This window comes from Leptonotus elevatus, chromosome 5 (assembly GCF_054856555.1).
Source record: "Leptonotus elevatus isolate MCC_2025b chromosome 5, RoL_Lele_1.0, whole genome shotgun sequence".
NCBI classification, from domain to species: domain Eukaryota; kingdom Metazoa; phylum Chordata; class Actinopteri; order Syngnathiformes; family Syngnathidae; genus Leptonotus; species Leptonotus elevatus.
The window spans coordinates 8192072-8204196 of NC_141243.1; the positions used below are offsets into that span (position 1 = coordinate 8192072).

Below are 12125 nucleotides of genomic sequence, written 5' to 3' on the forward strand. Positions count from 1 at the left end.
CGTGTAATAGAAGAGCGAAAAGAGAGGAAAAGCAAATCAATTGTTTCTCAATTTGCATTCGTGTCCATTTTTACGTCCTTGTGAAGTCTTCTTTTAATTGAAATAAACAAAATCCAAGAAAGTACGGAATATTGGTGTTCTCTTATAGCTTAAATTAAGGATGCATCGCTTGGTGACTTGTGAAGACGTGGCTGGGAAAACATCCCAAGTGGGCTGCAATGAAAATCGCTATTATAACAGTGGAGGAGAGGACTCAAGTTGATTGGATATTAACTGGCTAACCGTTTGCCAGTCAAAAGCTTTGAAGTAAAACATTTTGCTTATTAGAACATGAATCATGTAAAACGACCACTTGTTTCTTGAACGGATGGAATCCGCACAGAAAAGTAAATGTTTTACTTCACACAACTTTAGAGTTCCTCAAGAAGGAACTCTAGCAAGTTTGTGAAGCTCACTTCAAAAGCGTACCTTATTATGCCTGTTTTTGTGTCACTAATGGGCAAACATACGTAACGGGACCTGCTTGCTTTAAAAGTAGCTACACAGGCTACACAAAAGCTTACAAGCCATTGTGTGTGTGTGTGTGTGTGTCTCCACACAGGCATGCACACACACACAAGGCAGGTGTGGGGTGAGCGTCTGGGTCGCTAGCTTCGCTCCAACTCCCAAATATAGAGCGACCACTATGAAAGGATGCAGGAAAAGCTTCTCCGATGACCACTGTGACACACACACGCACACGCGCACACACACGGATCCATGTAGAAAAGCAGCATCAAACTGCATGTAAATGATTAGGTACATAATTGAAACGTATGCACCGGTATGTTATTAACCTAACGTGTCATTAAGATCTCTATCGCCCTGCAATCTGTAAGCATGACGGCTCATTTCCTAAACCCATCTACTATTTCTCCTTCCTTCCTTAAAGTCTATACGAAGACACAAGAAGACAGTGTCTCTTCGGCAGGGAACAGAGGAGCCTTCTGCAGCTGAAATATAATACTGTGACACTTTGACCCTTCTTCCCCAGGGATGACCCGCGTACCCCCAGCTCACGGGTCTGACACGTACAAACATGCCACTATGTATGTTTGCGTGTGTGCATCTCACAAACCGATCTGACCAGTTGTCTAACTAATAAAGCGAAGTGCCTTACTGTCTTTCATATGAACTAATATCGTAATTATTTAATTAATTGTTTTTACAGTATACAGGTACGAGCGGCAACATGCCCTGGAGCAGGGCCAAACTTGGCCCTCCGCCATTTGTATCTGACATTGATGAAAAAAACAACAACTAATAATTTGAGATATCAAAATAGTTAAGGTATCAAAAGTTCCTTTCCATCACCATGATCTCGTTTTTGCTGCAAAGTATCAAAATAACAACATACGCTGGGCAGTGCCAAGACCCCGTCACCTGGTCGCTATGACACATATCTAGTGCGGAAATAATGGCCGCCTTGGTTCATTAGAATCCTCGTGGCGGCCTTGGCTAAGGGTGTCGAGACGGTCGTTCAGTAACCAGAAGGTCTGCTGTTTGATCCCTGCTCTCCCCCAAGTCATGTGTTGTTGTGTCCTTGGGCAAGGCACTTCACACACATTGCCTCCAGTGCTACTCACACTGGTGTATGGAAGGTGCGAGTGTTTGATGGTGGTCGGAGGGGCCGTAGGTGGCGCACACTAGCAGCCACGCTTCTATCAGCCTGCCCGAGAACAGCTGTGGCAACTTAAGTAGCTTACCGCCACCACAGTAAAAAGTACTATAAAAATCATAGGCTAGCTGGTTAGTTTTTAAGAAATGGCGTGTTCCTTTAACTGTACAATATTAGGATTGTATTTGAAAATTGTCAGAATTTCTGGATCAAAATCTGGCAGTTAGAAAATTCTCAATTTCCACCATTAATCTTGTAAAATTCCCCCCCAAAATTCTCATCACATGAAACAATAATTTGGTACATTTACCCCTTTTTTTTTTTGAACTGCTGCTATATCATATAATCCTGCATAAAGTCCTTTTCTTTTCTGGGCTTCAGTGCAGTGCTACCAACTACTATATAATGTTTCTTTACGGAAGGTGGAGGGGGGAAGGGGGGTTGAGGTAATTAAGGTCAGGGGAACAGTGAGGGCAACGTCAGTTAAGTTGGTTAAGGTAGCAACGACAGCGCGCACGCACTTATTCAGGGTAACTCAATCTTGTCATTACTCCCTGAAGAGCAGTGACATGTGAGCCGTGTGGACGTGTGTGCGTGTGGGTTTGCCTAATGCATACACATTACTGCATCTTTACCCAATTGCATTCATTGCGTGTGTATATCAGGTACAGTTGGAAAAACTCAGCAATGGGTAGATTTTAAATTTAAAAAATTGGGGGGGGGGGGGCTTTTACATTATATTTACTTACAGTAATTCCCTCACATGTCGGAAAAGAGCACAATTACAGATGCGCTTTTCAGTCATGTATTGAATGCCAGGAAAACGCTTAAAAACAATAAGCACTGTCGGCCACAGCTCACGCCCAGATACGTACACGAAGGCTAGACAATGTCACAAGCCCTCCCACCAGGCCCGCCTCTCAAAGGCGTGTATGTAAACAAAGACTACAACAAGTGCAGTATTTTCTATACATTTTTTGCTTGATTTTTTTTTTTCATTCAAATATGACTATATTGTGTTGAAAAGTGTGTTTTAATAAGGTTATAGGTGTTTAAAAATAATGTAAAAAATATTTTAATATGGTTTACATCACTGATTTTCACCTATTGCGCATGTTTATGGTATGCATCCTCTGCAATAAACGGACGTTCGCTGTATTCTATCGAATACAAATACATCGTTTCAAGCACACAAACACACACGTACACGCACACAATTAGACCCACACTGCCCCCCCACCTCCCCTCCCCGCCGGCTTAAGAGAAATTACTGCCACCTGAAGCGGAACCCTGTCCATCATGAAGAGGCCCCCCTAAAGCCCCACAGGTGTCCTTTAACATGTCCAAAGCGCCTCCTCACCATGACCCCCACCCCCACTCCTCCGGGGCCCTCCATGTGGCCATTCATCTGCATGTGGTGGTGGAGGACATCAAAACAAAACACTTCCCCGGGGTGGTGGTAGTGGTGGGAAGAAAGTAACAAAAAGCTCACAGCTCGGCGTGTACGTGAATTGTTGAGTAGGGAATAGAACATTTAAAGATTCATACACACGAAACTCTTAAGCAGAGGAGCAATTCCGAGTTCGGCCAAAGTAGGCTTCAAAAGCTCAACACGACTCATGAGACCTCGCCATCAAAGTGCACCTGCGATGGTTGAGTGTAAAGTATTGATAACCAGGGTACCAGAAATAGAAGTTAAAAAAATAAATAAAGGAAATTAATACAAGTACTACAATGTAAAGTAGAGTTGTCAGTGTTGGGTCAGAATAACCTCGAGTTGTCACCCAGGAAGAAATTCTTCTCTTTGATGTCAGTGCCAAGTGACCCCCGCAGTGGTCTGAGGTATTGAAGGAGCGTCCAAAAAACCATCAACACTCTTAATACCCTTAAAGTCGCACCATCTATGTGGGTGCATATGTGAGTTGACCTTCAGGAGCATGTAGCCAACAAGGAAGATGGCAAAAGATGCGAGGATTTAAGCAAGAAGTAATATTGTCATACTCTCAAAATTGAGTATAACCCTAAAAAAATGTTTGCCATTGTGCCCCTAAAATTTGAGATTTGAGACAATGCAAGTACGTTTTTCATCTACTTGCACAACTTGTACATTTGTAGATTTTAAAAAATAATAATAATCTTGAATATTCCTTGTTGCAATACTGACAAGCTCCTGCTCCAAACGTCAACTCATTTATAGTGCAAATGTGAACATTTACACAAGTCGATTCAAGTGTGCCCCCCAAAATGTTTAAAAATTTTCAGGTTAGGGTTCATTGTGCTTCTATTTAAAAAAAAAAAGAAGTTATTCTCAAACCCTGTTCTAGTAGCAACCTGTGAAGCCATTGTTGACCATACAAAATACTGACACCTTGGGCTCAGTTTGGACATTTTCACTTCGGGGGGGGTTTTCTCACTTTTGTTAGCAGCCTCTAAGACATAAATGACTGGAGTGTTGAGATAAATTTGAGGCAACAATAAGTTGTGTTGTTAATATACACAACTATACAAGCTGCACACTGACTAGCTGACATTGTATAAGTATCATTTCTTCGCTTTTGTAAAATATATTTTTTTGATAATAAAATATTTGCTCAAGTATTAAATGAATGAAAATGAATGAAAAAGCGCAACAAGCGAGTTCGCTTTGGATTCTCACTGAACTGAGATTTCGAGATACTTAAAAAAGCCAAAGAAAAAGCAAACTTCACGATGATGTGTTTCATGCGTGCTGAGCTGAGAACCAAACAACATCAACGCAAGTGACCACTTGGCTTTTTTTTCTTCTTCTTCTTCTTTTTTTGCACACACAGTGCTGGTAAACAGAGGTGTCCCATTGCAGTATTTTATTTAGGCTCGTGTCGTGGCCCAAACAGGGATTAGGACAAAGCCTGTCGTTCCCGCTTTTAGAGCACTAAGCACTTTCTGCTGCTGTTGTTGACGGCTGCCGGGAGCCCTCAAGTCAACAGACAGCTGTGTAGAAGTGTGTACGTGTTTGGGAAGACAACAAGAGATCACAACAGAAGCTGTCATGACGCTTTGATGGGCAGGTGTTCATATGGCAAGCCCTTGGGGACAAACGTAATTTAATGTCCACTTGCATGTGTTTTCTATATCTCAACAGTAATTCTCAAACTCTTTACACCGAGTATCACCTAAAAAACAACATAGCAAATACCACCATCATGATCAGCATAAAAAAAACAGTAACGATGTAGGCCCAAGAGATTTTACTCCTAAAAAGTATTTTTAATATAATTGAGAAAAAAAAATAAAAACTACAAACCATTGGGTGATAGGAAAAAAATCCCACTGAAATGTTGATTCAATTAAATATATTGCAGATAACAATTCTCAAATATTAAATGCAACTGAACTGTACTTAACAAATATTAAATTTATTACATTAAAAAAAAAGTTTAGGCCACTGTAACAAATAATATGCACCGTTTGCACAATTAATTCAGTGACTCTTTCACGTACCAAAAGAGGGAGCACATGTACAACTTTGAAAATCAATGAGTCTGAGAATAACGCTTATACTGTATATTAATTAATAAAATATTGGAACTATTCAATCAAAGAGTGTGGCAAAATTTGGGGTGGCGAGTGAGTGTTCGGGAGTGCTGTGACAGCAACAGCTTCTAGGTGAGTTAAGTATTTAACGGTTCTGCCTGCATTCAAGTAATGGCTGATAATTGCATCGACAACTGTGGCTCGCCTTTCCCACTTACAAGGGCATTACAGTGGTTAAGTATAGGGTTAAAAAAAAAAAAAAAGATTTCTTTGACCCGTCGACGAACCGTGAAAAGCGGAGGAACACTGTTCATTTATAACTCCATGCTAAAATAGTATTAAAAGATCGGTGCTTCAACATTCAAAGCATGCAAGCAAAAATGTACACTGTTTTCTGTTATAGTGCCAAGATAATAAAATAATAAGAAAATCATCCATTCACGACGGCCAGCCGAAGAGGATTGTGTTCAACCCTGAGAGCTTTTCCCCACTGGGTCATATTCATGGTTCAGTGTTTGATGTATTGACGTCAAAACGGTGACTTCATGTGATGTTTTGTTTATGCAGAGACAGTTTAGTGTGCCAAGAACTGCACACTTTATTGCACCTCGTCAACAGACAGTCAGCTGTTCCACTCTGACCTCTGCTAAAATAGCAAGAAAACATTAAAACAAACACTACCTGGTGGGCAGGTCTAGAGCGAAAACAGAGTTAACTCACACTTGATTAATTTTGCACAACATTTGCTTTAATGGCCACCTAATAAACTACTCTTACACTCTTGTGAGTCTGTGTGTGTGTATTTTGAGTGACATTTTTCTGCATCTGTTATAACCCACACTGTCGGACAAAGAGGTCAATTCATATTTAGGGTGCTAAAATCGCCAAGTTGCCTGTAAATCAAGCTACTAGAAGGGAGGAAAAAGCAATTAAAATGATTCTATTTAAACAAATAAAAGGTGACATTCATGTGTGAAAATGAAGAATGACAAATATGCACTTGGAAGGGGCTCCGCAGTCCAATATAATCTAGTCAGGTTGACTTCCAAGTTGTTCCTAAAAATCCCATAGAAATGAATTCATGTGGTCCATGGGCTTAAAATTTTGCCATCATTTAAGATGTATCAACTATACGGGCAATTCTGCGCCATACAAACATAAAAAATAAATAATAATGAATAAAGCACAATGCAATCAAAAACATAAATAAAGTTAAAAACAATTATAGAATGGCTATTGTATATTGTTATGTAACTTGCTAACTGATTAGACTAGAGTATGTTAAACGTATAACCCGTGATTAGATGCATGAGCCTCAATGTATAAAATAGACGCTTAGAAAAGTTATCTTGGAACAACCCACCGTGTAATCTGCTTTTGTTGTATAGTTTTTGTTCCTTTTTGCAAAAATACTAAATCATTTTTAGGTTGATCCAGGTCTCATAGATCTTAATTTATTCACTGCCATTGACGGCTATAGACGTCAAAAATTCATTCAATGTATTTCTATTAGTTAAAAAAAAAAACTCTACTGCTGTTAACAAGTAGCTGTTTTTTTTTTATTGTACATTTAAAACAGATATAAAATTTGTGATTAACTGTGAGTTAACTAGTAAAGCCGTGCGATTAATTACGATTAAAAAATGTAATCGCCTGACGCCTCGAATTTTTAATAATCTTTAAGTCACGTCAGGCGATTACATTTTTTTATTGTAATTAATCACATGACTTCAATAGTTAACTCACGATTAATCAAACATTTTGAATCTGTATTTCTAAAAAAAAAAATCTAGGTTTTCATACTCTTGTTAACAAAAGTGGAAAAAATAAAATTTAAATTTAAATTTAAAAAAAGGTATTATTCCTGCCCCTCCTGGCAAAGTCTAGTCATTATTAATGAGCAAAAATAGTCTGAGTGCGCTTTATATTTGATCTGAGGCATGTCGGAAGAGAAAAGAAAAGGAGGTGTCAAGTTTCGCCGTCTACTGGTCAGGTATCAAAAGCGGACCTGTCACTGCGAGAGCCCGACGGTGCGCCTCATGCTTTGGCTCTTCCGAAAAGGATCAGCGAGGCGGCTTACCTTCCAAATCCCTTCTTTCACTCAGCTGCTACAGAGTGTCATTCCTCTCCTCGCCTCGCTGCCAACGAAAACACCGACAGGTAAGATGGTGCCTGCAACTGCAACAAAGAGGAAATGAATATAAAGAAGAGCCAAGTTGACTGGTAAGGACGTGAAACGAGGTACTGTATAAGCATGGCAGGAAATAACTGTTACACAGTTATATTGCTGCCACCATAAAACCTTTTTTGGGGAGAATGTTTTGATGAGTTTAAATGTACTTAAAGCGTGTGGGAGGGATAGAACTATTTTAAAAATGTTTTCATGTGGTCTAATTTTCACCGATTGCAGGTGGGCGTACAACGCAAGCAACTCTGTCATCCATCCAACCATTTTCTATTTAGTACTTGTCTTCATCGACTCGAGTTGATCTCAGCTGAACTTACTCCAGCCGATCACAGGTCATCGCTGCAACTCAATTCTCATTTTTAGCTTTGCTTCTAATGTACTGAATCAAACACACCCACCAACTATGTTTACCACAACCCGCCAAATAAGGCCAAAAACCACCCACCCTGCTCACTTTGCACTGCTTCAGTAAGACAGACACTCCCATAGAGGGTTTGGGTAAACAAAAAACATTTGGGATCAAATTTGTGCAGTTTGTCAACAGGCGAACGCGTGAACAGAATGTGGATTCATGTCGACGATGAGTCATGTGGCCAACTCTCAGCCACACACATGCTGCCCACCCACTGCTGATGTTAAAAAAAAAAAAACTGCCTCTAAGACCACGCTCTTCAATCAAAAAGCTACACAGGCACGGAATATTTTTTTTTTTTTTAAATACACAGAGAGAAGCTGAACTCAACTGAAAGTTTTGGATATTTCTTTGGAAAAATATGAGTACGGCAACGTGGAACTTTAGTCTGCCCCGAAGTGATGTACTGTAACAGTGGAGTTATTCATGTGGAGTACATTGTAAAATGACAACATATTGTTGCTGTAATGTAAAACCTTCATTAGTCATGATGAAAAGATGACTTGGCTGCTCGAGACAATTAAATATAATGTAATCACCAGGTCTGTATGGAACACTGCACTTCGGATTAATTCAAAGAGTTCTGTGATGTGGAACTGTGTTTTTTTTTTCTTTAATAAATAATGATCCCACCGCATATTTAAGCAAACAATGCTGAAATTGATGCCAGCCGCTTTGAATTCTGCTCTCATGTCAACTCTTTTCAACTTCACTCAAAGCAAGCAAGTGTAAAGACATTTATGTATTCGTCGTATTTTAGAATGCAGCTTTCCAAGGTGGTTGTCGACGAAGAGTTGCTATCGGGGTGGCTTGCTAACCAGGCTAAAAAGGGGGGAGTTTGCAATTAAAAATAAAATAACATTTTGTGACAGGATAAGTGGTTAGGAAAATGGATGGATGTTAATCGAGTATTATTTAAAAAACGTATTTTAGAAATATCAAACCACAAAGCAACAACACACCCACTCTGTTGTTGACTATTAACCATGGAGCAATAGAAAATGTGCCATATTTGTTAGCTCTTTGACTGGTTAGCCGCTAGCAACTCTCCAACACTTCTGTTATCCAATATTTCCCTGGAGCATTTTTAAGATTATGAATAATAGAAAGAGAGATAACAAGAAAAGGGTCCTCGGTGGAGTCCGCCCCCCTTACTAGCAACACACCAACACAACTCACTGATGAACTTTGACACGTCGCTGACGTCATGCTACTTTCCTTTGGTCTGATTGTGTTAATAATTACATCCAAAAGAAAATGGAGGGACCACGTATAAATGCAAGATGTCGTTGGATTCTGGCTGTGCCGACATGTACTGCCGTGCTTACCCTTTTTCATGCGATTGGTTTGTTTTGTTCTGTAATCATAATTTTACTACTGCGTTAGCGTATTTGGACTTTCAAACAATTTCGGGTCGCCTTGCCATTATATTTCAGCACTTGGGACTTGCTTACCTGAAACTATGCAAGACTCGTCTTGGCTTTTACAGTACAGTTGAAAATCTGCATCTAAATCTACATTATTCTGTCATTATAAAAGCCACAAAAACAAGTAAGCTACGTTAACTTTACTGTTTAGCTTACCAAAGCTTGCAAGCAACTAAGCACTTAATTAAGAAGACAAAGTAACAAAGAATATGTAAACTGGTTTGGGATCATTAAAAAAGTGTCAGACAGATACAGAGTGCAAAGTGGCTAATTTGCCTTACCTTGACTTACCTTGTAACTTATTTAACCAAAATAATGACACCCGACACTGCAAAAACGATAAGCTCTCCTCTGATTGGCATTTCCTGCACCCCAAAAGATTTTTTTAATTATTTTTTTTTAAATGTCCGGGTGGCTCGTTTGACCGCGTTATAAAGGTGCGCTTGCGGTGCAATTGAGTGTGCGGGCTTGACATGCATTGAGGGAGGCTGCAGCCTAATCATTGTCAGATGGCGGACAGAGCCCTTGTGTCTGGAGACGTTTATGAGGCCGGTCACAGCCGGAGGGGGAGAAAGAGACTAAAAAATAAAAAAAAATCCACCCAATGAGCCTCCTTTGTTGTCTGAGAAAATGGAAAGCCGAAAGTTAATGAACAACTTAATATGAACCGCAAAACCATACCTACACATGTTTTGTTTATTTTAGGTATGTACGCAGTGCTTAACAACCTTTTATTCTACAAATCTTGTATTAATTAATACTTTGTATTTATACCACCTGTCACTGAGTACCAAAGTGCTTTAATGCAGGTTCTTTCAGATCCACTGACCTCTCCACATGTTAGTATTTTGGAGAAAGAAAATTAATTCATTAAAAAAAAGCCTATAACTCTAATTTGACATCTTAGTAAATAAATACTAATCAGTCTTGATGATGATGATGATATTAATTACCGTACTCCTTCAACCCCCATAACACATTTGCCCACATTTCTTTGGGGGGAGATTATGTTATGGTCCGTTACGGCTCATCACCAAAAGAACACCATACCTAACAGTGAAGAATGGTGGGGGGTACTTCGTGCCTGGGGTGTTTTTTCCTTCAGTTGGAATTGGAGCCTTGGACAAGGTGGAGGGAATTATGAACAGTTCCAAATAGCAGTCAATGTTACCACAAAACATTCAGGCTTCTGCTAGACAAACAAAATGTATTTATAGTATAGTATAGGCACTTTAAATGGCGGCAGGTGTGCGCCGACTCCCATTTATATTTCTACCTTCCCTCCTTCCATACTTGACACTTGCATTTTCTCCTCTCGTGTCCACATTGCATTCAAGGTGCTCCTCTCCCTCCTCTCCCTCCTCCCCCGCAGACATGTGACAGTCGTTAACAACACAGCCACCCAAACACAACTCACTTAACTGGCCATTATTAAGCGACGCCGTAACGCAGATACAATTTGTTCGTCAACATGCAGAATCAACCGAGCACATGCATGCCTCAATTATGCTAGCGGAATCATACCATGACCTCCACCATCCAACCTTGTGCGCCCCCATCTCTTGGACCCCATCGCCCCCGCACCTCCCTTCCATCCATCCATCTCAAGTGCCCTGGAACTGAACAGTCACGGCTGTGTGCACCGTTGATTAGCTAGAACCTGAACCCGGGGGCAACGCTAGAGAGCTCAGTGTTCTTTGTGTGTGGAGTCTCCGACAACCTGGCTTTCCCATGTGCGCCATGACCTTATCTTTTACTTATGTACAGTATGTATCACAAGAGTCGACGCTCGTTGGTACTGTCACAGTTTTGAATGGCGTGAAGTTGAGGAAAGGGTTTTACTACTGCTTTTTTTTTTTTAACAATTGGGTCAAAAAAACGATGGGTCATATGAATAACCCATAAACTAACCCAATGTCAAAAAGAGTTTATTTGTGGGTTATTCATTTAATTTGACCCACCTTTTGGGGCTAAATATCCCAAAATAATAATAATAATAAAAAAGTTGGGTCAGTTCTTTATTTTTCAACCCAATTCAATTGGGTTATTCAACCAACCCAAAAAGTTGGGTCAAATGAATAACTCACAACATTTGTTTGATTTGTGGGTTATTTATTTAATTTGACCCAACTTTATGGGTTAAATAACTAAAAAGTTGGGTTGGTCCATTCTTGACCCAACTGTATCTGTGGAACTTAATCTTGTGATATGTTGAATGAAAGCTGTAACAGATGAGCTAAACAAAGGGGAACCACATTTTTTTCCCAAACTGCTAATATAAATAATTTAAACTGAAAATACTGTGTACCAAAAATTACAATAAAATTAAAATATCATTTCAAACTGATTTTACATCATTAAAAATAATATTTATTTATATACAGATTACAGAAGAACCTCCATTTAATCCAGTAAAAAAATATGAAATCAAATTTGAAAAAAGTTTTTCTTCACTCCAAAAAAATCTTCAAAAAGTGCTGATAAACCTCCAATAGCCATAAAAAAAAAATGAAAAATCGAAACAAAACAAAAAATAGATATAAATGTGATCCGAGCTCCTCTTTCTATGCCTTTGTGGACAGACCAGAATAATAGCTTCCTTCCTTCCTCACGACTGAACTGACAACAAGTGTCTCTTCTGAATGCAGCCAAGTACTGGAGAGCGCTCCAGTTTAAAAATATCAAAACAGATAAATGTGGGCTATATAGATTTAATAGAAACATCTCGCTTGCAATGTTGAGCTACATTTTATTGGGTTCTTTTTTCTTTCTGGTGACAGGAAGCCGACTGGACACGGTTCAAGGGTTATGGCTCATAAAAGCATCGCTCCCAGCGTCATATTGTATTTTAAACAACCAAGCACATGGCACCCGTTTAGTGTAGCCGGGCTGTGAATGTAGAATGGAATGTACATTTATTGGAATAAA

At 39.5% G+C, this 12125-nt stretch overlaps 1 protein-coding gene across 2 annotated transcripts in view; it reads right to left on the minus strand.

The window, feature by feature from the left end:
• bmpr1ba (bone morphogenetic protein receptor, type IBa) overlaps window positions 1-12125 on the minus strand; it is a 42553-nt gene that overhangs the window by 26603 nt on the left and 3825 nt on the right. For both annotated transcript variants that reach the window (XM_086076290.1, XM_086076289.1), the window contains exon 2: window positions 7251-7348. The gene's annotated coding sequence lies outside the window, so the exon portion shown is untranslated. The remainder of the gene's footprint in view (window positions 1-7250; window positions 7349-12125) is intronic.